The sequence below is a fragment of the Anas acuta genome, chromosome 2 (assembly GCF_963932015.1).
Source record: "Anas acuta chromosome 2, bAnaAcu1.1, whole genome shotgun sequence".
Lineage (NCBI taxonomy): Eukaryota > Metazoa > Chordata > Aves > Anseriformes > Anatidae > Anas > Anas acuta.
In genome coordinates, this window is record NC_088980.1 from 124,006,813 (window position 1) to 124,033,688 (window position 26,876).

A 26,876-nucleotide genomic window follows, 5' to 3' on the forward strand; every position below is an offset into this window, starting at 1 on the left:
GAGAAGAGACATCCCCTGGAAATGGTCCTGCTGTCATCACCACAGCAGCATGATGAGTTGGTGATAGCTTTTGAAGGTTGAACAGTCCAACGGTTGTTCTGGTAGACAAGGCCACAACAACTTACACACCTTTCAGTATTTCCCATGTACCAAGAGATGTGGTTTCCTGGATCCATGTCCTGGATCACAGTCATATAAGAAGTTTTCTTTTGGCAAGAAAAAAATACATAATCACTAAGCAGAGACAGTAACCTGTCCATAATAATATCTGTCTACCTGTCAGTACTTTCACTTCTCTTAGTGACTTCTGAACTTCTTGTTCAATTGTACCTGCATCTGACAGAGGAAAAGGCCTCAGATTTTACATTGCTGCAGTTTGCACATGAACTGTTGTATGAATAGAAGGGAAAGTCCCCAGCCCTTGCTCCCTCAGAAGGAAAGGCAGCTCCTGACCAAGCAAAGGTACTACTGCACTTGCCCACTGGGCAGGGAAATGTACTTCACTGGGTTTTATCTCCTAATGCAATAAACCCCTATTAAATTTACTGCAATCATGACAGAATTTAAGTTTACCCAAACTCCACCATCTTTACAACTATTTTGAGACTGTTTTATGCCTCTATATTTACAGTGAGATATTGACACAATTATGTGTGACTCAGTGGGATACTATTTTCAGGGTTGTGAAAGTCAAGGATCATATTTTTAGGTGCAGTACAAATGGCTTCTTACCACTGCTAATCGTTATTTTTCTGGTTGGAAGCATCTACGTTTTCCTATCTGTACAGCTAGAAGTGGGAAATCATTCGTTTTCCTCAAACGATTCTATGATTTTGAGTCAGCCAAGGTAAACATCATAAAACCCGTAGGGTGTTGGCAGTAGCTTATTACCATGAAATGTTTGGCAATAGGGAATTACTATGACTCCCTCTGCTGTACATTGTAACTACCCACTCTTTGAGACTGCAGCATCCACTTGAGAGACCTAATAAAGATTAAATGTCAGTTTCTTGGCACCTGATACAGGAAAGCTATAGTCAAAATCTCCATACAGATGCACAACTGAAAGCAAATTGGCTTACTGATACTGATAGTAGAAGGACTACTATACTATAACACAAAAATACTTGTGTAAAAAAAAAAAATATATATATATATAATATATATATATATATATTATTAAGGCTCAACTAGTTGGATGCAGTACTGAAATAATATTGCAACTTTAGCAACTATAGGATGAAATCTTCAAAAATGCCCAAATCAATGAAAACTATTTCCTTGCTTTTTCCTTTTTTATTTTTTTCCTACATATATATGAATAGATACAAATTACAGTTTTATCGTGACATAATAAGCATGACATCTGATAAGTCATTTCACAGATTGAAAAAAAAGGTGTTTTTATGGGAGATCCTGGTGTAGTGGTTTGTGGGAGACAGAAAAGTGCTAATTCTAATCGCACAAAGCCATTGACCAACATTTGCGGTCAGATCACTTGACCTTTTTGTTCTTCAGTCATCCTAGCTGAAAAGTGTATTAAATGTAGTGCTGCTGGAAAATGACAGCGCACGCGTTCATGCATTAATGTATTTTACCGCATATAGGATATTGTACTTCTCCTTCCCTTTCAGTTTGTAGTTTCTGGTTTCCTAAAGTGTTATGCAGAATCCTGTGCAAGTGATGTTTTACATTTCCTAAACCTTTTATATCCTCGAAGTTTGAGAAATTAGGTGGTATTAGCTTTCCTCTCCTGGATTTCTACAGACATTTCAGGCTTGTCTTTTATCTAAATCATTTTATGGCCCATTAATTGAATAGATAGTGTTTCGCAGCAAAGACTGAAGGGTCATTTAGCATTTTCAGCATGACTACAACATGAACATTCATGTATTTTCAGCCAGAAGGCTGATTCTATTTATTTATTTATTTTTACTGAGCTTTAACAACCAAAAAGTGAGCTTGGTATTCATTGTTCTTAATAACTGTAAGTTTTGAGATTAAATTTAAGAAATAAAATAGTTTTTTGTTGTTGTTGTTTTGTTTTGTTTGTTTGTTTAAAATGTCATTGCCTCTAATGCCATGTTGAGAATCATAGAAAGGCAAGGGAGGAAAGAACTACTGTTTTTAATTAAACTGAATAAAAACCAACAAGGGCCTACCCACTACTTCCCATTAAACTTGGAGAAAGTTTTCATGTGTGAGGTATGAAAATATGTGTTTTTAAATAAAATCCATTTAAGTATTATACATATTAACTCAAAATTGGTTTTGTAAACCAGTTTAATCCCTGCTAAAGAACTTTGTTACTGATTCAGATGAAAGACCTGCTCAGGGAACCACTGCCATTAGCAGTGAGGTTGTACAAACAGCCTTATAGCCTTGTGTTACGTAGGGTCATAACAAGTCAAACAGAAAAAGCCACGCTTCTCATAATTATTGGTGGTATTCTAAGTACTGGATGGTATTCAAACAATTCAATCTAATCTATGTTGAGACTACTTGGCCAAGTTGTACCATGTGCCAGGGAAAAGGGAACATGCACACTCCGTGGTGTTCTTCTGCCCTTGCAAACTGATGCTCCATCCTTTAAGATCTTGGAAATGTGCTGAGCTGCACACACCCTTTTCAGACAGCTATGGATGGATAAAATCCACATTTGATTAAATGTTTTTTTGCCTTTGGAGTCTATAAGATTTCTTGGCTTTTTGGAAAACAACAGGAAAAAATAGGCATAGGAGTTCAAAAAGAAGGGTAGACTGCAGGACTAGCATTAGACCTTTAGCTAATAAACAGCCTTTCTAAAGTTAATGAGACTATTTACATTCCACAGTATTACTTCTGTGGGCATCCTCTGCACTTGAGTTAGTGTCATTTGCTGTGGGTCTTTAACTTCTTAATTTTTCAGTAGTTATTTGTGTGGAGGATATTTTTAATGAGGCTACACTGGAAAGTGAGGAAAGGAGTTGATCATTCATACATAAGTATCTGTAACTGAGAGTTAACAGGTACTTTAAAACTTCCTCATTCAACTTTCATTCAACTTTCATTCAACATTCAAGGCCTGCCAAAGAGTATGGCAAGTTATAGTCTATCGTATAATTTAAAGTAGTGAAATCTTTGAGATGTTCTTTAAAAGACAATGTTGTCTTCTTGAATAGCAAGTAACTATATTTAATTTATAAGAATTAGATGTTATTGTTTCAATTCACAAGAAGAGATCATAATCTTTTACTCACATATTACTCATTCTTATGAGAAATTTGGCTTTTTTTAATCTATCACATGACAGAGTTTTCATTCTAAGGATTCTCTGAACATCTAAACATCCACTTGGCAGTACATAGCAAACACTTCACATATATAAGTAATGAAGGTGTCACAGTATGAAGTGCCAGCTGCATAAGAAGGCAAAACTTTCTGAATGCAGGCTATGGCCAAATTCCAAGGAGATAGATATTTCCTAGGGGGGAAATATAAAAAAGTAAAAGTATAGACTATTACAGGGGGAGTGAAGGGTGACAGTTAAGAAAGAAAGAAGGAGCATAAAAAGGACAAGTGCCGGGTCCTGCACCTGGGGCGCAATAACCCCAAGCAGAGCTACAGGCTGGGAGAGGAGTGGTTGGAAAGCTGCCTGGCAGAGAAGGACCTGGGAATATTGGCAGATAGTCGGCTGAATATCACCCAGCATTGTGCTCAGGTGGCCAAGAAGGCCAACGGCATCCTGGCTTGCATAAGAAGCAGTGTGGCCAGCAGGACTAGGGAAGTGATTGTCCCCCTGTACTCGGCTCTGGTGAGGCCGCACCTCGAGTACTGCGTTCAGTTTTGGGCCCCTCGCTACAAGAATGACATGGAGGTGCTCGAGAGAGTCCGGAGAAGGGCAACAAAGCTGGTGAGGGGTCTGGAGAACAAGTCTTATGAAGAGCAGCTGAGGGAGCTGGGTTTGTTCAGTCTGGAGAAGAGGAGGCTCAGGGGCAACCTTATTGCTCTCTATAGTTACCTTAAAGAAAGCTGTAGCAAGGTGGGGGTTGGTCTATTCTCCCACGTGCCTGGTGACAGGACGAGGGGGAATGGGCTAAAGTTGCACTAGGGGAGGTTTAGGTTGGATATTAGGAAGAACTTCTTTACCGAAAGGATTGTTAGGCATTGGAATGGGCTGCCCAGGGAAGTGGTGGAGTCACCATCCCTGGAGGTCTTTAAAAGAAGTTTAGATGTAGAGCTTAGTGGTATGGTTTAGTGGAGGACTGGTTAGTGTTAGGTCAGAGGTTGGACTAGGTGATCTTGGAGGTCTCTTCCAACCTAGATGACTCTGTGATTCTGTGATCTATGGACTCTTACACCTATTGTACAAGTACTAGAAAATGTGATGCCCCTTACTTGTATTATTTGATATGGGGTAAAACTAGGATTCAGGCAGTACAAGGAATTGCAAAAGCAGCTAAAGCAGGAGTCACTGAACATCCAGAGACATCTTTACATCCGTGTGCATATTTTCACTTCTTTCTGCTGTCTGACTGTCTGTTATAACCCTCTCTCTCTCCATTTTGTCCCGCTGCTTTGTCCACCTCAAGCCACTGTAACTAACAATGGCTGCTGACATCCCACTGTTCGCTGTACTTCCTTTTCCTCCTTCTGCACTTATCTCATGCATTTGCATTGAAAGGTCCCTGGGACAAGAGACTCTCAAATATTGTGTTTTCACAGTGCCTTTAGGCCAACTCTGGTTCCTGAACTGATTTATCATACAGTGCTAATCTACTCACTGTAAGAAGGCACAGAGTGTCTTAACAGATAGCACTTTACAATAGATTATGCTCTCTCACTGCTGAGTCCAAGACCAAGATAACACTATATGTCTACTACTTCGACATTCATAAGAATACTAACAGGGTACCTTCTAAATACTAAAAAAAAAAAAAGTTCTATCTCGTGATTTCTTGTACATGCTTCTCTACTGAATCCAAAAATTCTTGCAATAGGCATAAAGAAGGACTGCAGGGGGATATTATTTCCACCATGAAATTCTCTCTGCTTTTCCTCAAACATATTAGGAATGTGTCCATATCCATTTTCTCAAAAATAAAATGGATAGATGGCTTATAGATAGTGAAATGAAGGATTGTAACTGAACATTAAAGGCTTTGGTGGAATGAAAGTTGTGAAAAAAGTTTGAATCAACTTACTGCGAACTTGGAGGGAACTTGTTGCTTCCAGGCGAATATCCAGTTCAGATGCTGATATCCATGGAATCCAGTAGGAGCCACCAAATACCCAGGATAACACCGAGTTGACCATTCATTCATTACACCAATGGTCTAAGCTAACACAACATTGAGTAGACCATTCATTTGTTACAGCAGTGGTTCAAGATAACACAGTTATCTATATCTAAGAGGTCTGATATACTGTGATGACATACTAGAGGCTTTTTAGGTTCCTCCATTGGCCCCAAAGGCAGAAGATGACAGGAAAGAAGGAATAGACATGAAGAGCAGTTGCACAATTTATACAAAACCATGAATATAGTTATACCACCATTTTCTCTGGTAGCAAAAGTGCTTGAGAATTTCCTGATTCTCTTTTTTTTCACCTCTCTTGTCCTCACACATTTCACTTCATATACTGCAGATGACAGCCCACAAAGCTGTGCACATTAAACACTCTGAGCAATGCTGCAAAAAAAATCATCATGAGAGTAGGAATTCCAGTGGCAACACAAGCAGGGAACTTCCCAAACTGGTTCTGCCCACAGAGAAAGACAAGTACCTATACCATACTTCTAATTTTTCCTATCAGGATATTTGCATTCATAGTAACGGATTTAAAATAGATCAGCTTTTACATAATTGTGGGAGACAGTGCAGAAATCTTGATCCCCAAGTTAGACCACTGTTGTAGATGAGCTTATCTTCTATATTCTTGCTTGTGCTTATCTTAACCAAGCTAACAAGCTCAGGCTTGCCTATCTTATTTTCCCTGATCTGTGAACAGCAATGATAACATTTACTAGAGAACAATGTATTAGGAGAAATCAATTAGACCTTATGAAATATATTAGTACCCATGCATGCAAAATTCCATACCATGATTTTGCATGTTCTGGTTCATCAGAAAAATGTGAAATAAACGTTATTTATTTCACAAACGCAGACATATTTAAAATACATTCTTGTTATTTATAATCTCTCCTTCTATATAACTGTTTGACCATCACTTCTGACACCTGGAAGTTAGGTTTGCATAAACCTCTACAACCAAAAATTTGTCTCACTGATATTTATATAACTTTGATAACGAAGATTTTTTTTAAGTCATGCAAATAATTCTGTTGTGTAAAGTCAGACTATACACAAGCTTTATGATGAAATCATTTGTGTTGTGTCCTTATTTAGATTTCCATATTTACTTAACAAAAGGTTTCGCTAGGGCTTTTCAGTCCATATTTACATAGATCCATCAAAGATGGCATAGTTAGACGCAGGATGTAGTTGAAAGTAGACAATAGCACAGCAGGGTTAAGGTATTGGGCTGCGGCTAAAGTGTTTTGTTAGGAAGATCTGATAAGTGCTTAGACTTTTTGCTAAAATAAAGACCCTAACAACAGTGGGAATTCAACGGGGTAATCACACTTAATGCAGACTGTTTAGAGCAATTAGAGTTGATTGGCAGTGTCTTAAAGCCCTTAAACAGAAACAACATATAAAAAGAACTGACCTCAATTGGATTTCAGCTTCATTGCCAGTTTCAGTCTAATGCATTATATCAACTGGTTTAATGCACTTAAGAGTTAAAGTAGTTTTATTAGGCCTGTGGCTGTAAAGTATTCTTACTAAGACTTCTATCACAGAAATATTAAACACTTCATGTGGTACGCAGGTGTATCAGTAGACACTGTAAATAAAGCGTTTGTACTTGCCAAGGGATAGATCTCTGTTCTGAGATGCCCATGAGGTATTTATCAATGAATGGATCAGGAATACCGAGGGGAAAGGCAGAAAGACAGTGACAGATGATCCGATAGCAGAACAGACTACAAATACAAAGTTTGTGAAGGCTCATTTTTAAACAACTCTGGTTTTGTGCCTATAAATAACATGAGATACTTAAACTACAATGGATACAATACTCTGATTTAAATCCATGCAGACAAACTGAAGTCACCAAAATAAGGCTGACTTTTCCTTTCCCAAGGATGCACCACATAGCTCTAAGTGGAACTAGGGAATGCAAAGAGTTGCAAGGTCAGTAACAGAGTGCTTTGGACCTTTGACAAGACATGTTTCTGCGATAGTATGATAATATCTTTGGGCCCAAATTTGTTAAGGCGCCCATTGATGTCACCAAATTTTCAGTAGTAGTCTGTCCTTGACAGATGAGTTATCTGAAATGACAATGTCGTACTTATCTAGTCCTTAGGGTACAGACAGGGTTTGGTCAGAAATACAAACCATCTACCTGGAGCAGGTTAAACGATGGCAATCCAAGTCAAAATTACCATACCCTCAGCTGAAATGCAGGGCTAGACTATTTGCATGCTCCTAAATTGCCATAGTGCAGAACTTAAGTAGTTTAAAGCACCTCAATTTAGGAGGCAATAACTTTTTAAACAGTACTGTCCCAGACATTTTTGAATGTCTATTCTTTCCAATATTTTGTATTTTATGTATTTATTTTTATACATTACTTATATGTTGATATCAAGACATCTTGTGTTGATCTGACATTTGCTTCTCGATAATGATATACATTAGTATATCATTACACTGTGATACATTGTGATAGTGTATCTGCTACTACAGGTGTTGCAAAGAGATGCAGAGAAGGAACACAGACACAAGCAGGCTGCTATGGCTGTCACTCCAGCCAGTGCTTTTTGGACTTTGGAGGTAGGAGACAAAGCTGAAATCCACAGCTGAATACACTGCTCTGGAAGCAGATTTTATGCAGTCAAACTCATGTCACAAGTTCAAAATAATGACCAAAGAGAATAATACTCTGACAGTTTGAATGTATGGTGCAGTTAGTAAGTGCAAAAAGGATAAAATCTTTTGGAGAAAATCTTCTGGAGAAAATCTTCTAGGAGCCTTCATTTGCATGAAGCTTCACCAGCCGATTTTGCTTTATGACAGCAAAGAAAGCTGCTGTTTTAACTTTCCTAATCAAAGCTTTAGGTTTTATCAGTAGTCATAATGATCCCGTCTACACAAGGGTGGGAATCACCTCACCCATTCAGCATCCAGCAGATAAGCTGCTGGTCTGACCAACTCACTCAGGCTCCCTCCATGGTCAGTAGAGCCAGAATAAGCACTTTCATAGTGATATTCCTCCCACTCCCAGACAGGTATATAATTCAGGTAGGACAGGGAAGTATCTACAGTGACTATCTACAGGAAGCACTTACACAATCAACTCAAGCTGGGAGCTTACCTTTAGCTTAGCTTTCAGTGATGGAAGTTTAGATAAATGCTTGCAAGAGGTGGCTAGCACAGTCCAGACATCATCAGAATTGTGACCATCTTCAGCAAAATGATCAGGGGAGATCTGAGCCAGGCAGATCCCTCATGCTTCCACTTCAGCAGCAGATGATGAAATCTTTCATCTGCTTTCAAATCCTGTAGGACCAGAGATTTCTTTTGCCGTTTTACACAAATGGTCTTGTACAAATTGGCAACTGCTGAGCTGTTTGCTTGCTCCACTTTGTTCCTTACTGGTCATAAACTACAAGTTTCAAATCTGTTTATGCTCACATCTCACCAAAACCAACGCAAGTAAATGATATTCCATATACATGTAGTTTCTATGTTTCACTACCTTAGAAAACCAGGAAAAGTGAAATTAAAATAATCTTAAACTTTCAAAGGCAGACTCTCAAAACTTAAGGAACTTCATGGCTGTTTGGCTAGGAACACAATTTTGAGGCTTTTTGCCACACAAATGGCTTTGCTCTAAGATCTGTTTTTATTTTTAAAACATTAGCTAGATGCTTGTGGCTACTTAGAGTGTTAGTTAATTAAAAAAAAAAAAAAAAAGCAAACACACACACACACAAAAACAAAACAAAACAAAACAAAAACATTAAATTAACATCCTTTCCCTTGCCATGGGGAGCACACAGCCAGAGGATAATGAGTTTTATTAACTCTCATAATGTCAGTGTTGATTGCATCCAAATATTGGATCCATTATTTGTCAGTCCCCAAAGAACCACCTACAGAAGCAAACGGGTCAAGGATTAATTGATCAGAGCAAAGTTCTCTCCTTCCAGACACGGTTTTGCTATTGTGGCATTCACACATGCAGGATAGGAGAGGCAGACTTTGAGACAGGGCTATTTCTACACTGCACCAATCACAGTACCACCTTCCTTTTGCCTGGGTTCTCAGATAGGCAGTGACATTACTACAGCCTTGCAGCAGCTGCCAAATACAACACTGGTCTCAAGTGGAACCTATGGAGGAGTTCTCCAACAAAAGGGTGTTTGTTTGTTTTTAAACCCACTTCTAATTTGTGGAGATGGAGATGTAACCTGAGACTACATGGCCTTACAGGAAATTCTCACCAGGAAAGGAATCTCCATCACAGGAATTTGGAGAGACATCTCCACCCTAGACTAAGGAATAGATCAGTGATTAGGACACTTGCCTGGGATGGGGAAGACCTCTTATTCCTCTGATGGTTTTGCACTTGGCTCAACAATGAGCCTTGGGCTATTGAAGAAAGAATTTTTCACAGGCACCTCTGAAGGTTAGTAGACAAAAACTGTGTTCTTTCATAACATAGAAAAAAATACCAAATATCTAGATGTTATCCCTGTATCTCCTAAGTAGACTTTTCCCTCAAATTCCCTCTTGACTACACCATCAGTGAGATCTGTCTAGATCCATGTCTGAGGGTAGGACAGATAAATAGATAAAAAGGGGAAAAAATAAAAAGAAATCTGCTCTCTAAGTTAACTCGTTGTTGAGGATCCAAGAAACATCAGTAGCAGCAAAAAGGAAAAGGTGCATATCTAGGAATGAAGGAACAAAACCTGTTTTGCCTTGTTGGGTAACAAGTAGCCTTTAGTTCATGTTCGTGATATGATCAAGTCACCTCTATACATTTCTCTTCCTACCTTGCTCATTGTCCTTCCCCCCCTCCCCTCTCCCCCCCCAGTTTTATTTTTCTTTTTTCTTTTTTTAATCCAGCCTTTATTACAAGCAGCCTTTAGCTGGAAAGCGTTGGCAAATACCCATGACAACCCCCATGGTTTGATCTCGGTGATATTTTCTAACCTGTAAAGAGCAGAGAATCCTGCAAACTCTGAAAACTCCACAGATTTTGAGGAAGCAGTTAAAAACAATTGCTTCCATGGTGCATTCTTGTCAGCTGGGGGTGAATTTTCAGGAATTTGCCTCATTGCTCACATCAGGCTCAGCCATCTCTATTGTTCACATGTTGACTCACCCTGGGACTTGCTCTGTGCTGTGCCAGCCAGTTCTGTAGTAGGGCTATGCAGGTCCTTAGGGGGACCGTCCTGTCCTTCTGAAATTAAACAGAAATGCCATAATTTCTTGCCCCTTAAATTGTCTTTAAGTGGATTTCATTTTGGATTTAGCTCATGTTCAGGGTAAGTTTGAGAAGCAGAACTGGTTGACAGAAAAAAAAAAAGATGTTTAGATGGTATTTTTCAATTGCAAACCCACATACCAGTCAGCATTTCCTAGCTCTTTTACAGAATACTGGTAAAAGTAACATCGAAGCAGTTCAACACAAGATATATCAAAAACTGATGTGCTCTGTTCCCAAAATGCATCAAGATATTAAAAACAAAGTAATGAAATGTAGGAATTTAAAATATATATTTTTAAAAATGCACAAAAGCCTTCTGAAGAAGATACAAGATGAATTTGGGTCACTGCAAATTGTAGTGCTTCGCAATGTGTTCCAAAAAATTGTAAATTCTCAACTCCAGAAAAACTCCAGTGACAGAACTAAACACAGGTTTTCAAGAAATACATCTGTTACTTGTACATTTTACCATGCTACTAAGAGCTGAACAGCATGCTAATAAGACTCTAGAAATATCTTAAATTCAAACCTTCCTGAAGCACATTTCCATAGATTATTTTCCTTTTTTCCTTTAACAACAGCAGTTAATCTTGACAATGTGAATAGAACATATTCCATGCCAGTTTCAAAAATCACCTCACTGGTTTCATACAGCTGATAAAGTAAATTCTCTGTAGTAACAGTGAGTTGGGTGACCCAGCAGTGGTTGGCACAAGCATTGACAACTCCACATTACTGGAAAGTACATAACATGTACTTACAATGAGATGTAGATACAATGAGATGCTGCTCTCTTATTTTATCTAATGCAACTGGTCATGGGCACATCTTCTGAAGAAGACTGGAAAACGGACATGACTACAAAGAAATTTTAAATGAAAAAAAAAAAAAAAAGTTTAGAAAAATAGATCAAAAAGCACTCATAAGCCAGCACCATCACTTATATCAGTCTCAGTAAAACAGTAGAGGAGATAATGGGGTTTAATGTAGTCTGTAACAAACTTTGAGCTTGCTTATTCTTGAGGAGCTCAGCAAAGCTTCCACTTAATGCAGCAAGCCAAGCTCTCCTTAAAATCGGTGATGTTGCTGGATATTAATATTGAAAGCCATCTGCAGCTGGGAAAGCTGCATGTATTTTAGACAAGGCAAAGCCTCCAGGGTGGCCTTGTTTTGTTAAAATGGATAGGGAAGCAGGTTAAAGGGTATGAAGATAAATAATAAATGAGTGACAGCTCAAGACCACAATTAGGCCAAGGTTAATAAGGAGTAATTCCAAAGGATAAGGGATTTCTCTTTAGAGGTAACATCCATGTAGTAAATGCCTTGCTGTAAACTTAATAGATAAAGCCACCTGGCATTACAAATGATTACAAAATAGGAAAGAGGTTATACATAGGAAGAGCGTAGGTAAAAGTCAGATGACTAGCTTAACCTTACATGAAATCAGGCAGTAAGTTTTGTTTACTTCTGTGTGCTCTTCCAGTGCTCTAGTGAATGCTACAAGCACTTACAAGACACACCTGCAAATATTTTTCTCTCTTTTCTCCCCTTATACTGCCTCAGCAACAACCTCATGCTGATGTTCCTGGAGAAAAAAACATCAGTGCATTTGTCTGTCCTCTTGTCACACAATCCTAATATTCAAGAAGGGGTTTTCCAGGCATAACTAGCTTTTCTCTGTCTGCTACTGGCACAACTGAAAGGGAAATCCCTTTCTATAGGGACTTGAAATTTGATAACTGACAGGAACTATACTAAATTCTGCTCATCTGTGTGCTATCTATTTTCCATTTACCTTCTAGACTGGTAGGTCTTCTCAAGGAAACTGGGGCAACCTGGAGAAAATAACATTTACCAAAGAAAAATGTTGAATTAAATTAGTGCTTTTTTTTTTTTTTTTTTTTCCCCTGACTGTCTTCTCACTGTTTATTTGATCACACCATAGTAAATGGCAAACCTCCCTATGATATGTCTGGCTCCTGCTGAGCATATTAACTTATCTGTCTCTTAATCCCATCTTTTACATAATCAATTCCTGTGACAAACCACAGCATTTCATCCTTTTTTAAGTTCTTCAACTCTAAATGTCTTTATATTATTTTACTTTTGTGAAAGGGCGCACATCGTAGAAACAAGATACTGACTAGGTATAAATTTGTTACATGAGATCAAGATAACAAAGGGCACAAATACTATAAAAAAGATACTGACAATGTACAGGTTTGATACATGAGATCAACGTACGATAGGAAAAAAATATAACTGGTAAGAAACAGGACTTAAATAAGAGATCATAAAATTAGGACACCATCTCAGGAAAGGGAGAAAGCTTTCAGAAGTGATGTAAATCACATTATTAGTCAAGACTGACTTTACCTCTTTGAGCCTGCAGCAGTGGAAGTGCCACTTGTCATGCATTAGAATACATGTACTTCAGCCACAAGTGCAGGTTTTCATTACACTAACTCCAATAAATAAGTAAATAAAAAGAGCCAATTCCATGGTCAAACCCTAGTTTATCATAAGTCAATAAGAGTTATCCTCCAAATTTGCTTTCTGGGTCTTTCTATCAAGACAAATTTTTGGTACGCATCACTGATGTTGAGAGGAATGGTTCCTAAAGTACAATGTGATCTCATTTACACAGGAATATAGGAGCACAGATATCCTCTTTTACTGATAGAAACTAGCTTTGCTAAAATAACCTACTTTTTTTTTTTTTTTTAAAATCTAACATATAGCCAGCCAGAGAGCCGATGTTTAGCCATAAGGATATATAAGCAAAAGTAGAAGTAGGAGTAACATACACATGATGACCAGGTGCTTTAACAGAAGGACATCCTCCAGCTATCAAGAATTTAAGAAATTATCATTTCTCTAACTAACCCGATCCCCTCAAAACAAAAACAAAAAATATAACTTCAAAGAAACATCAGGCACCACATCAGCCCAAAAGTACTATAATAATAATAATTTTCCTGAAAGTTGCTCAAGCAATCACTGTTGTGACACTCATTGTTTCAGTTGCAGAAACAATGAAGGAGATAGTGGAGGAGCTAATACACCTCTCTGAGTGAAAACAGTCTTGCCAAAGACCTGGCACAAGGCTGTTATCCTCCTGGCACCTCCAGAGAAGTTCCAGGTGGTATCAGCTCAGGTAACCAACATTAGCTGCGTGATTAAATGGATTATGGCCTCATCTCACAAACATCCTCACAAGAGGAGCTTTTACCCAACATGAACAACTGAAAGAATTAAATTTTCACTCTGTTAGAAGCCCAGTGGATCTAAAATACAAACTAATACTGGAGATATGAGATATATTTTCTTAAGTACTTAAATGTAAAAATATTCCAGGGCAATAAATAATTACAGCATTTGCAACTGCTGTTTAAAGGTAGGCATGATATTTCAGATGTCATTTAGATGATCTCCCTCTCTGTGTAGAAAACTGCGATAAACAAGCAGATATCATCACTAGGCTAAGCAAGAACAGGCCAGAAACAAGAACCCTGTGCTATGTGCACTGGATATTTCTAAAGCAACAGCAAACCAAGACAGTAGTAGCTGGATATAATTTTGAAAGCTTAACTCTCAAATTACTTTGGCAACAAACAATTGACGTGGTCTCTTAAAATCCTGCCTGATGTCAAAGAGCTCTGCTTCTCATTTGTGTTATCTCTTAAGTTTCCTATTTTCCTAGCTCACAACACTGTGCCCAGCCTGCCGGAGAGAAAAGACTGCAGTAATTATTGCTGATTATTGCTGATTACCATGTTAAACTCATTAATGATGTACGGTGTCTTATGTTCATGTATCACCTACCTACAGACAGTGCATACTTCAAACAATGGTGATTATATTTCAAGATTGATACATTTGCTTTTTATTCTCTTAGATCAATCCAAAAGACATACACCTATTGGTCATCTTTATAATAAACCTGACGAATGAAAATATTGCTTATGGTCACAAATCTTAATATTTCCTCATTCTGTTTTGATTTTCTCTGCAAGGATGATTTGGTCCCACTTGAGAGGTCCTTTAGACTAAAAGCCTGTATATTAGGATTACTTACCAGTGGATGAAATAGCTAGATAGTTTAGGGGATTTTTCATGTTGGGATTACCAGCAACTAAAATATGGCCCACGGTGGCCCTGGGTGGTAGCTGTTCAGTGACCCATAAAAAATGAGCTGATAGTAGAAGTCAAGTCCTTGGGGACTAGATGTCCAGGTGGGAAGGGTGAGTGTTGATGGTCAAAAAAGACATCAGAGTCCAGCTGAGTGGATGCTAAGCATGAACTCCCAAAGTGTCCCAGACTCCTTCATGAGGCCAGGCCTTGCACACAGCAAAGACATTACCCTACTTGCAGTTAAAACCTTTAACTTTCCAGTGCCACTGGAAACCTGTCCTGCTAATTAATTTCTCATTTATAACTGACAAAAGGGAGGAGAAGGGGGAAGGAGAGGGAGGAAAGCAGGAGGTAAGCAGGAGACGTAGCTACAGGCATGTGGGTCCATCCTGATATGAAGCATGGTAAAGCCAAGTCTCATAAACCCTTCTGTAGCAGGAGTGTCCTGAAACAATTTTCCCTGTTTGTTTCTAAAATTAAAATGTTAGGCACAAGGTTTAAAAAGCAGCAAATGTTCTCCAAATGTTAACCAGTAGGCTTGTTGTATTTATGATGGACTTTTTTCAAAATACTAACCAGTAGCGCAGATATATTTTCTATGGACTTTCTCTGAAGTGTTAACCAGCTGAGGTATGTAGAGTTAAAAAACATAAGCAAATATATTTGTAGATGTCTTCATTTTAATTTCTCTCTTTCTCTTTCTCTTCCCCCCCCCACTTCCAACATTGAAGCCACTGTTATTGCCCGCTGGTTAATACTAAAGTTTTCCTGGGCAATTATATATGAGTGCACTTGTGCAGGACAGAAAGGGAGTCATTAAAAAAGTATCTTTGCAGATAAACAGTAAAGATCATTGGATTTTCCTTTCCAATTTCAGTAATATTTTAACCTTGATTTCAGTGATTCTGTGTTAACAGACTCATTTACATCCTACAAGTAACAAGTATTAGAAAGGCATGTTTCAGTATCATCTGGGGAAAAAACAAAACAAAACAAAACAAAACAAAACAAACAAACAAAAAAAAAACACCTCCAACAGAAATACCATTCAGCCTAGAGTGCAAGTCCACTGTGTACTGTTTGCCAGGATTTTTGCTGGTGTTCTGTAGTCATAGCTCACAAGTGAAGTAGTAAAAGGGTAAAATTGAACTTGGGTAGGGAAAACAGGACAATTTTTGGGAGGATGGAAATGCTTTCTCTCTAATGAATGAACAGTCCCATGTTCATGGCTGTCAACTGCTCATCAAGACACAAAACTTAATCTAAAAACTAATTTGATGCATGCACCACAGCTCTAGAATTTCACCCTTTCAGTTCCATCTGATAACATAAGCAAGATTACCTGCACACTTTTCCAGAATACTGACTGCAGGCTAATTTTGTAAATCCATATCATTCACATATATGGATTTAATCCCCCATTAGAGAACTAGGTAGAGTCTCTTTTTATCTCCCAAAAGCTGAAATAGACCACCACCAACAACAAAAATTGCCATCTGAATTCCATGTCTCATGCCCTAGGTAGAATTATAATTTGTATGCACAGACAGAATTTCATTTCACAAATTGTACTGTTCCAAAATGTATCTAAAATAGCGTATCAAGGTGTATCAAAATATCACTATTGCATTACTGAAGCACACTTCATCTGTAATTGCTTTCAAGCTAACTAATCTTCCTTTTTTCTTCATTTTTTTTCTTCATTTTTTTTTCTTCATTTTTCTTCATTATCGATGTTTTACTACACCGGTTTTTGATTTTGTTTTAATTTTTTATATATATATTATATAAAAATTTATTAGTCCCCTCTGGTAAGGACAAAAGATGAGAATGCCAGCTCATGAAAACTCAAATGCTTCACCTACCTACCACTGTAATAATTTCTTCAGTGCCAATTTCTTTAATTGCTTTTCTGAATTTTCCTCCAAAGGGTTACTTTCTTTCTTTTTTGTAATAAAAAGATTCAAATATGAAAAGTTTACTTTTGAAAATAAAATGAAAACAAGTATAAGTTATTGAAATAAAATATTTTTCTGAAATTTCCAATAAAATAACACATAAATCAACACTGGATGCAAGAAAAGCTGCTACTTCAGAAGAAAAGCTGCTATGGATAGCTTACATTATTATATTATATCTGTCCATGACTGTACATACGGAAGACACATTAAATGCTATTTTTAGGACATTAGTGTTTATTTCTTGTGTACCTTTTGATTAAAAACAAAACAAAACAAAAATCCATCAGTAACAACAACCAAACCTCACCCACATTACTGTTAATGTGAGAGCAATGAGCTCCAAAACACAATCAGAGAGGCTATAAATTTGCTTCTTAATGAAACCACTAAGGTTTTTGTGGTACCCTGATTACTTGCAACAAAGCAATTGTGTAAAGAAAGTTTAAGATTCAACATTCTATAATAAACACTTAATAAGCCACAAAATAATGGTTCACATTAGTTGGTTTTGCCTTAACAAAAATGTTTTTGTTATTAGTTTTGTAAGCCATCTTGCCTCATTCCACATCCAGCCACCTTGGAGCAACCAGCTCAAGCAGTAAGAAATTGTGTTTCCAGCCTCAATATTGCAAATAAAAGGCCAGTACGAGCAAACATAGATTTCTTGGCAATTAGACTAGCTGGACTAAATTCCTCTCTGATGTGATTTATAAGTTCATCCAACTTAATTTGCTGATAGGAAGCTGAGCAGTGTACTTGGGTCATTTGGTCTGATTTATACCAGAAAAACACACAAAAGAAAATGGAGGTTCTCTATCTTGTTCTTGTCCTCTCCTAGATTCTTGTTACTATATAACAGGCATCCTTTTCCTTTAATTACCTTCTTCATGGTTTGAGAGCTTTGATGACTTGATTAAGCCTTGCAGTGCAGTTCCAGTCCCTACCCATCTGATTAATTAGCCCAAACCTTATTAACTTCCTAATTCTAATCAATAATGCACTGATGCTGAACCGTGCAAGGGCAAACTAAGGATAGCAATTTTATCTGAAGACACAGAGCCACAGACCATTTGTTCTTTTAACTATACTTCTTCACAGTTGCAAAATTAAAGCTACAGGTCATTAATATAATCATATAGTGATGTATTTTGGCACAACACCTTTCCCACCTTAACCACATTTGCAATAATACTCACACTGACATAGACATATTGCTGGCATCTCTGTGCTGAAATTAAGTTTTCTGAATATTTAGATGTTGCTGCTGAAGAATGGTACTGGGTATGTAGTGGCTGCAGTTTCCTTCACCTCTGGCAGCTGCCCTGCCTGACCGTCCCCTCCATATGTCTGTGTGAGGGCAGGGAGACCACGTTTCTTACTTTATTTTTATAATGTCTGCATTTATGTCCTGGCTGAAGGAATATTTGAGTCCACACAGCCCCCAGCAGTGTCAATGTAGGTTTAACTATGGGTGGCTCAAGGGTAGCTGGGAGAGGGTGGCCTTCCCTTCCCCCTTGACTCCTCTGCCCTAACTCTGTCACCGCACTGGTTCTGAAGGCCTAAACGCTACACAAGTCTTGACAGAAGAAAATCAGTAATTTCTTTCCCTGGCGTTATCTGCATGTGCCAGCAGAGAATTCAAGCATATCCATAACAGCTGCACAAAATACCAGGCAACTCCTGTTTTGCAACTCTTGATTCTCAGGCTCCCACTTTCCTACTCAGTGTTTGACTACTACCAGCACTATTTTAGTTACTAATGGGTGCTAGACCCAACTGCCTAACTTTCACAATCATCAGTTGTTTTTGTTTTTCATATTAGTACTGATAGTGAAAATTATATTCGAAGTTCTCCAAAAGTCTGATTCAGCAGAGATTGCACATTAGATAGCTGTACTTGTTATAAAAAATGTTGTTTTCGATCAGTTTGAGATTCTCTAACTTTCAACTACAAAGAGGGCAAACTAACAAACAAAAAACCACCCAAACAAGAAAAACGCCTCTTTTCCATTTCCCCCACCTATAATAAGTAGACCTCCTGGCAACAGCAAAGACAGTAAAAGGTACAGCTTACAGCACACTCCTTACTAATGGAGACCACTTCTGGTCTGCATCTTTGGAATTTAGGATAAGGGTCGGTAAGTAAGGCTGATGTTTGCTGTTAACTATCCACCATTTATTCTACAAATAGAAACAAACAACTTCCAGACCAAAGCCATCTGAATAACAGAGCTCATGAGCACCGTATTGTGCTGAGAATGTCTGCAAACGAGGAGCAGCACAGGTAGAGTAGCCAGTGGGAGAATGCAAGTATAAGGGTTTATAATTAAATGCTATTGTTATTCTTATTTTCACTGGGTTTTAATTTTCAGATCACATGAGCAGTTTTTTTTTTTTCCTCATCAATGTCTGCCTTTCTAAACAATCTATAGTACCAAGTACCTCCATTATGCTTTCCGGAGGCTACTGACAACAAACCACAATTCTCTATGCAATACATTGTCTTGGAGGTTGCGGGTATCAAGGACTCTTAATAGTACCGTGGCAAGGATCAATTGTTCATCTCTATAGTGCAGGAGTGTCTCCTGAGCCTTCTGTCTTTGTGTACGGTCTCAAAGATGGTGAATGACATTTCTTTCTTAGGGAACCTTCCATTAGAGAGGCTACTTGTAGACAAATCCGGTGGTGGAGCATTTAGAAAACAAAGAGTGGGCAAAGTGGGCTTTTATCACGATTGATCATGTGATTGATAAGGAATCGGCCACTTCTTCCAGTACTCAATGGGAAACTTTAGGGAAGTGTTTTAATTCCTGATGTATTACTATCAAAGCTATTCTGACCTGTTTCTCTGAAGTTCTGTATATAAATCCCTATCATCTCACTGTTAGGGTAAATTTCCTAATACAAAACCTAAGAAAACATCCAAAATTCCTACAATGGAGGGATGACTACGTTTTCTTGAAGATTTATATTAAAAATAATACTTTGATATTCATGATTTCAAGTTACCTCCTGAAATTTCCAGAAGTTATGAAATCTCATGTTTTTCATGTGTCCATATTTTTAGCTCTCTATGTTGACATTTGTACAGTAGGCAGAGTTAGGCCAGAGCAGTACTTTTGTAAGGGTTTCCTTGAAACAAAACTGCAGATGTTACAGATTACGCTTCTGCCCCATGAAAAACATGCCTACGTTTCAAAGCAGACCTGGTTTTGAACAACTCCTATCATACCTGTGTAAAATCCTTGTGTATACACAGTTGGGAGTATGGAGTCCAACATCACACTGGAGGTGTGAAATAAATCAGGAAGATTTAATTTTTACAGATGGTGATCTGCACTGAAGAAACAGTATGTACTTTTTTCTTACATTAACACAATCCAATGCCATCCCACAAATCCTCAGTTCCTAACCTTTCTTAGGATGTTAGGAGAAATCGAGCTGTAGTTGGGGACACTAATGGCTATGTGACATATGCAACGGCCCATTTGCTAATACTCTTAGTCACGCTAATATAACGTAACTGGCAACTCCAAGAGTGAGGTGAGCAATCTAACATGGCTTCACCAACATGTGGGTTTGCATAGCTAGAGAAGCAGCTTTACAGAGGTAGAATTATGCCCAAAGTGTAGATATTTTCTCTCTCCTGCTGAGCAGAGAACATTGTGCACAATGCCTGTGCACAGAGATTTCAACCAAAACAAGACTGGAGAGCCAAGTACCTGAGTCTGGATAGTTTTCCTGAGGGCACATATTCATGAGAAATGGATTTAAAGCAGCAACTTAACTTACAGCAGGAACCAACTTAAGAGGTTCCCCACATCTTCCCTCCTCCCCTCACCTCTAATAAAGCACGTCTTCATGTCCTCTCCACAGGGCCCACCAAAGCCCAGTCGCTGGCATGGCTTCAGGTAGGATCGGCCCTCTGATGGGGCTAGAGGGATGGTGTGAATGCAAGGAAAAGTGTTCCTAAGCAGAAACATTTTAAGCTAGTTCTGCCACTGACACCAGGGCTCCTTAGGGGAGCCCCACTGTGTCCTGTCCCCAGCAGTGCAGCACCCCAAGGAGCAGGCACCCTGAGGAGCAGGCACCCCGAGGAGCAGGCACCCTGAGGAGCAGGCTGCGTTCGCATTGTGCTCTCTGACTGGCAGGGGGAGGCACGCTTTGCCGGTTAAGATAAGCATTTAAGCAGCTTGCAATAATCCTTTCATTCATCAAACTGCACTAAGCAGATTTGCCTGGTCTTCCAAACAAAGTCAAACATGAGGAGAAAGGAAAGTGCACCTAAAGCAACATGGGTCCTTAGCACTCCTGTGCCCTGAAAGTGCCCTGCCCTGGGATGCAGGCAGATGTGCCAGGGCCAGCAGAACAGCAGAGAAGTCCTTCTCTTCCCAACATGGGATGGGGCTGCTCCCAGCCTGGCCCAGCCAGCACATCTGTACTTGAACAGGACACTTCGGCTTAGTGAGCTTCCTTTCTCCCCTGTCACCAAGGGGTATCCAGAAGCAATGAAACTGCAGTGGGGGCTTGGCCCTCACTGCTTAGAGAACAGTAAACAGCTCTTCAGAGACTTTTGGCTTGCTGCTTTTCTACTGTACTTCATCTTAGTGAAGAACTTCAGGCAGCCAAGGTCCAACTCCTATCAAATCTCCAACCCACCTGATCTGATGTTTCCCACTACCCCACTTCCCTACTGTTTTCTCAGACACGGTCTTTCATTTGTCTTTTCCTTCTGCTTTCACTCTTCTCCTCCTCACATTGTCTTGTTTCCTCCTCACCCTCTATTATTTCCTTTACCTTTACCATGCTCTGATAAGGTGCCTAAAAAGCCCAACCTTATTCTCACTGATATTCATGAAGTAACTGATAACTTCTACCTGTATTTTTTTTTCCATTGCCATTTCTTCTGCCTTCCTAACACCCCTCACGCCACTTAGAAATATGCAAGCCAGATAACCATCACAAGACACAAACAGCAATACAGCTGGCAGACACCACAGAAAGGGCAATCAGCTCCTGCTGCCAAGGTCTTACATATGCTGCAGAGCATTGTATAGCTGCCCTAAACTGGCTACAGCCAGGGAATAGGACAATAAAGGTTTGGTCAGGCACATGAAGACTACCATTCCTTCCCTTGACTCAGTAAGATGTCGTTTAAACTTTTCTTCTGTGCAGCTCTGAGTTCTATCTTCCTCCTAATACTGCCATAAGCATGGTGGACACCACTTTCTGACACTGGGACATATTCCTTTTTGTGGCAGCCACGCTCTGCAGGACTATATGGTGATGCTCTCCTAATCAATGTCTGGACATACACTGCTGAATGGTTTTATCTGAGCAAATATACCTTTCCCTGAAATGCAAACCAGACTTGCCATCATCAAACAACCATAGAAAGGTCATTATTTTGAGTAATGTGAAAGATTTCTATCTAGTGTAATGGGGAAGGAACAGCTCAAGAGGCTTCAGGAACAGCCCATCACTCCCTAGGCCAGAGTTAGAAGGGCAGAAATAGCAACATGGGGCCTGACCCTCCCAAACCTGATCTTCCCCTAGACACCTCTGGACTTTGTGATGATCTAAATAGTTGCTAACAGTGCTATACTGCCTTTGTATCCCATTTGTTTTCTCAGTGGTTTTATCACAAAGCACACATCCTGTTTGAATCCATGTCATCCTCTTTCAATATTTGCTGCTGATTTTTTTTCTCACTTTCCTTGGGATTGCAGCAACAGGCTAGTTAAAATTTGCCAGGACCTCTAACACCAAAGATTCTTGTTGAATTATGCATTCTCAGTTATGCATTCTTGTATCAGGTCGTTAGTTATCTGCCAAAGCATTCATAGCCTAAACAGGGTGAACCTGCTCATCAAGTATGGTAGCTCCATGATGTATTAAAATCTTTTTTTATTTTTTCCTCTTCAGATGTGCCTTGGAAAAAAACAAACAAATCAATCAAACAAACAAACAAAAAAAGATGGCTGTATATAAAAAAGATTTCTTTTCCTATTTTCCATGTATTTCTTCCAAGTATGTGAAATTGTTATTCTAAAACACAAATAAAGGATGACATTAAAAAAAAAAACAAAACCACACTCTAACAACAAAAAAAGCCACATTGCATTCTATCACCCTACAAACAAATGAAAAAATGTCAGATTAGGATCTATCACACTTAGCATATATTTTAACAAGTGGATTTCAATGTCCAGAGGCAGTGAAATTCCTCTATTGCTGATATCCCAGGGGTCAGAGCTGTAGCTTTCCTTCTAGGGCATTAATGGAAGATTCCTAACCAGGCAGAGTTTACTAAAACAATAACAACTCAAGGTCACACATCTTAGGATGAGATACGTTCAATAGGATCAGTGAAAAGGGCACATATGCTGCACACAGACATACTTATAGATGTCAATCATATGTGTTCTTACTTTTTGAAACCTGAAGTGTAATGGAAGTATATTTATGTTAAAAGGCATTAAAAAAATCAAGAAATCAATTTCTAGTAAGAAGCCTTCATATTAGCAAGACCAAATGTCTTATCTGTTCTATCTAGCACTTTTGGTCATCCTCCACCCCCTCCTTCCTTTTTAAAATTTATTTATTTATTTATTTATTATTTTGGTTACAGACATTGTGGCAAAGTACAGCAGGGGCTTTGTGTCAGTTATCAGTGAAGAGCAACCAAGGACATCTGTGCTCATGGAAAGACACAATCAGGGAGAAAAAAAAAAAAAAAAAAAACAACCCTCAGTCATGAAGTGAATTTCATAAAGACTACAGAAAGCTCCAGTTAGCTCCTCCTGGTGCTAACTTTTTTTTTTTTTTTTTTTTTTCCCCTGTATCAGTAAGAAACCAGCTGAGCCTCTGGTGTCCCAAAGAATTTGTCCTATTCCTTTAGTAAAACATGCCGTGACTGGAAGAAGCACAAAAGTTCAAGTGTTGTGCCTGGAGCACTATTTCATAAGAGCAAAAGTCTTCAGACATGGAGAAGCTGGTCTGTCAGTTATGTACTGACCCCAGCAACTCCCAGTGACTGACAAACATCAGGAAGCCTATTCATGGAGAGCTTGTTGAAGGCTTTATCCCTCAAAACTGTGTTTTTCTTCAGAAGAAACCTGCATTATCCAGAACAGACCAGGACAGAGAAGACAGTTTTCTTCACTTGCTTTTAGCCAAAAGATCATAAACTGAAATTATCAGAATAAATGATAAGGATTAGCAGGCAGAATGGCAGTTTGACTTCTGAATAAAAGATGATATTTTGATCTCCAAGTTTAGTAAAACAAGAATTTTCCCCAAAACAATAAAAATCCTGTGTATATACACATACACACCATCACCTTTCCAGTCTTGTAACTAAAAATTCTACATAATGATGTCACAATAATGTGAAAAGACACCATTATCACATTTTTTTAATTAAACTTTCTTTATTTTCTACTTCGTTTGAAAGATACAACTATTGAAAGTTAATGTGTTGTTATTATCTTTAGTACAGTGAATGCACATATTTCAAAATATTTCTTAAAAGCTATCAAAGCATCTGTATAACCAAGTGAATCCAATGTACAGCAAAATATAGAGGAAAGCATAATATTAATTTCACTTCAGGCTTCACTTCAGAGGATAGGACTTCAGGCATGTGATTTGTTATTTTGTTATTGCAAGTTTAGGCTTTTAAATCAGGTAATACAAAACGTGTATTTTATGCATCCCTGGTAATCTGTAAGCATGAAAATATATAACATTCTTAGATGTGTTTTTTTTTTTCTCTTCATTGTACTTACATCAGCATGCCTTTCTAAATACACATATATTTACACACAAGCGAATTAAGAATCAAAATGGTCAGGTACAAAAGAGAAGGAAATAGTAATGTCAGAGCATGGATTCTAGTGTGACAAGTATTTAATTGAGAAATAAGATAATGGGATAACAAAAACTTCCTCTTTTAAAGGATGTTATCTTTGTACCACTGTTCTAAGGAAAGGAATACCAACCAGAGTCTTCCATTAGTCTTCCATTACCACATCTGTAGTTATCATTTGAAACCAACCACTTACATAAAACAAATCCAAAGCTCTGATGATTCACTGGAATTAGAATTATTTGTTTTGTTCTTCTGTTTAATCTGTTTGGCTTCTTGCATCATGTCTGTCATGATACAATCTCAGTATCCTCTAATATGATTTTTTTATTCCAAGGGAACCTCTCCCCTCTATTCACGCCCCTGCACCTGGGGGAAGGATCCCAGTTTTGTGTGGGTGTTGAGTAGTAAATATCATAGTGAGGAGGCTGGTTTTAAAGCTTTTGTTGAATTCACCATTCATCAAGAGGCCTCAACCTATCTCAAGAGACTCATGTTCTACTTCTCATGTTTTTACATCTGAAATATAAAAAGCAATAAGCATATAGCAGCAGCACCTAATTGTTATACCTGCTTTCCACTAGGCCCTTGAATATGGGCAGGATATGAACGGAACTGTTACTAAATATTACTGAGGAAATAAGAGGTATAACAGGCCATAAGTATCTCAACATAAATATAATTATTTTTTTAAGACACTGTTAATGAAGGAGTAAATTCTAATCAGTGTAACTGGTGTAGCAGACAGTAAGGTTTTAATCAAGCAATACAGGCATCTGTCTTTCTTCTAAAGAGCGTGTATGGCTTAGATCTTTTCCCATATATGTGCTAATTATAATCTTGACAGTTTTAAGTAGGTACAAAGTTGTGTCGATTTGTTCGCTACTTGAAATAACAAAAGGGCTTCAACTCCAAGGAGAAAGTCTGCACAAAAGGAAATTCAGCAATGCAGGATGAAATTCCACGTATACCTAAGTGCCTGTAACAAATAAATATCTTCATTACAGAGGGGTAGAAAAGGGGTAGAAAAGGAACTCAGGGAGACCTGCCTAGGATATTCTGGTCAGCTACTAGAGCCCCAGCTAAAGTGAGGATAGATGCCCTGCACTGACATATGCCAAAAGAGGGAGAGCTGTTAGCTTAGTAGAGTGTTACATGAGTTTCTAATGTTGGTTAAGGAGGTATATATACAATAATCTAGCAATCACATCACCAGGCATGTAAATGCAAACTCTGCCCTTGGAAAGTCAAAAGGAATTGAACAAACAGGATTAGGAAGATATATTCAGCAGGACAAGGACCTTGCACACTGAAACGTTCAAGGGGGAAACTTTTATTGTTCTGGGGAATGCCAAAGAAGACAGTAAATATTGGTTACAAACACGTTGATCAGAAGGTTATCCAAATACTTCCCTCTCCTGCAAGCTTCCACCTTGTCTTGGCTGCCTTGGAGAAGGTGCCCTGGGGACGGTGGCAGCCAGCCCTCACAGGACTGAGGCTCGGCAGAGCCCCATCCTGCTCCATCCATCCCCTGCCCCTACGCAGCTGCTGCCAGGGCCAGAAAGCCCAGGGCTGGGGCATTGTGCCACAATGGCTCCATTGTAGTGAAATCAATAGGGATGCTCGAAAATACCTTTACATGTCAATCCTGGTGTCAGAAGGGAGCGGGTCAAAGAGGGCTGACCCTCAGAGCAAGTTAAACTCCTGAGGGTGGAGATAATCTCCCAGCAGGAAGGGAGGAAAGTGCTGGGCCCGCCTGGGCCAGGATCCTTTCACACTCCCTGCCGTCAGCTTTAGGCTACGGAGCCGGCCATTATCAGAGTCATTGTCATTATTATCTCTAAATCTACTGCCTACCATTCAGGCATCTATCAGGAAAAGACCCGAGACCCTATTAGTGCAGGCAATAAGCCCTGAGAAGGAGGGGAGGAAGGTAGTTCAGAGATAAAGTAACGCTCCTGCGGGCCACTCCATGTATTTTGGGGGACGTTTATGGATAAATCAGATTTTAGCACCCTTTCCCATCGAGTCTCCCATTGCACATCTCACCCGGCTGGGCGGTCCTGGAGGTACCAGTGTCGCTCCCTCCCAAAACGATGCTTCCAGAGACCGAGGTGCCTAAATCATAAAAAAAAAAACAAAACATCCTTTCCCCAGAGAAGGTTCAGCGGCAAATGCGCGGCAGAGAAAAGCAGTGATTGGAAATGACATATATTTTACTGATTAAAAAAATTAAAAATGTTAGCAATGACGTGAATATAAGTCCCGTCGCGAATTCCTCAAGATGATTCAGAGATGTTTTGCCCTGGTCTAGATGTCCAGCCACAAAGGACCATATTTGTCAGGTTTTCCTTGGTAAT

General features: G+C 38.9%; 2 long non-coding RNA genes across 2 annotated transcripts; both read right to left on the reverse strand.

Annotated features, from left to right (window-relative positions):
• Positions 1-5,182: 5,182 nt before the first annotated feature.
• LOC137851819 (uncharacterized) lies at positions 5,183-10,534 on the reverse strand. Its single transcript, XR_011093500.1, has 3 exons — positions 10,447-10,534; positions 8,428-8,612; positions 5,183-5,320 (listed from the first exon to the last, which is right to left on the reverse strand). It is a non-coding gene; the product is annotated as an uncharacterized lncRNA (long non-coding RNA).
• Positions 10,535-24,059: 13,525 nt separating this feature from the next.
• Positions 24,060-26,640, reverse strand: LOC137851820 (uncharacterized). The gene is made up of 2 exons (XR_011093501.1): positions 26,566-26,640; positions 24,060-25,495 (listed from the first exon to the last, which is right to left on the reverse strand). It is a non-coding gene; the product is annotated as an uncharacterized lncRNA (long non-coding RNA).
• Positions 26,641-26,876: the final 236 nt, after the last annotated feature.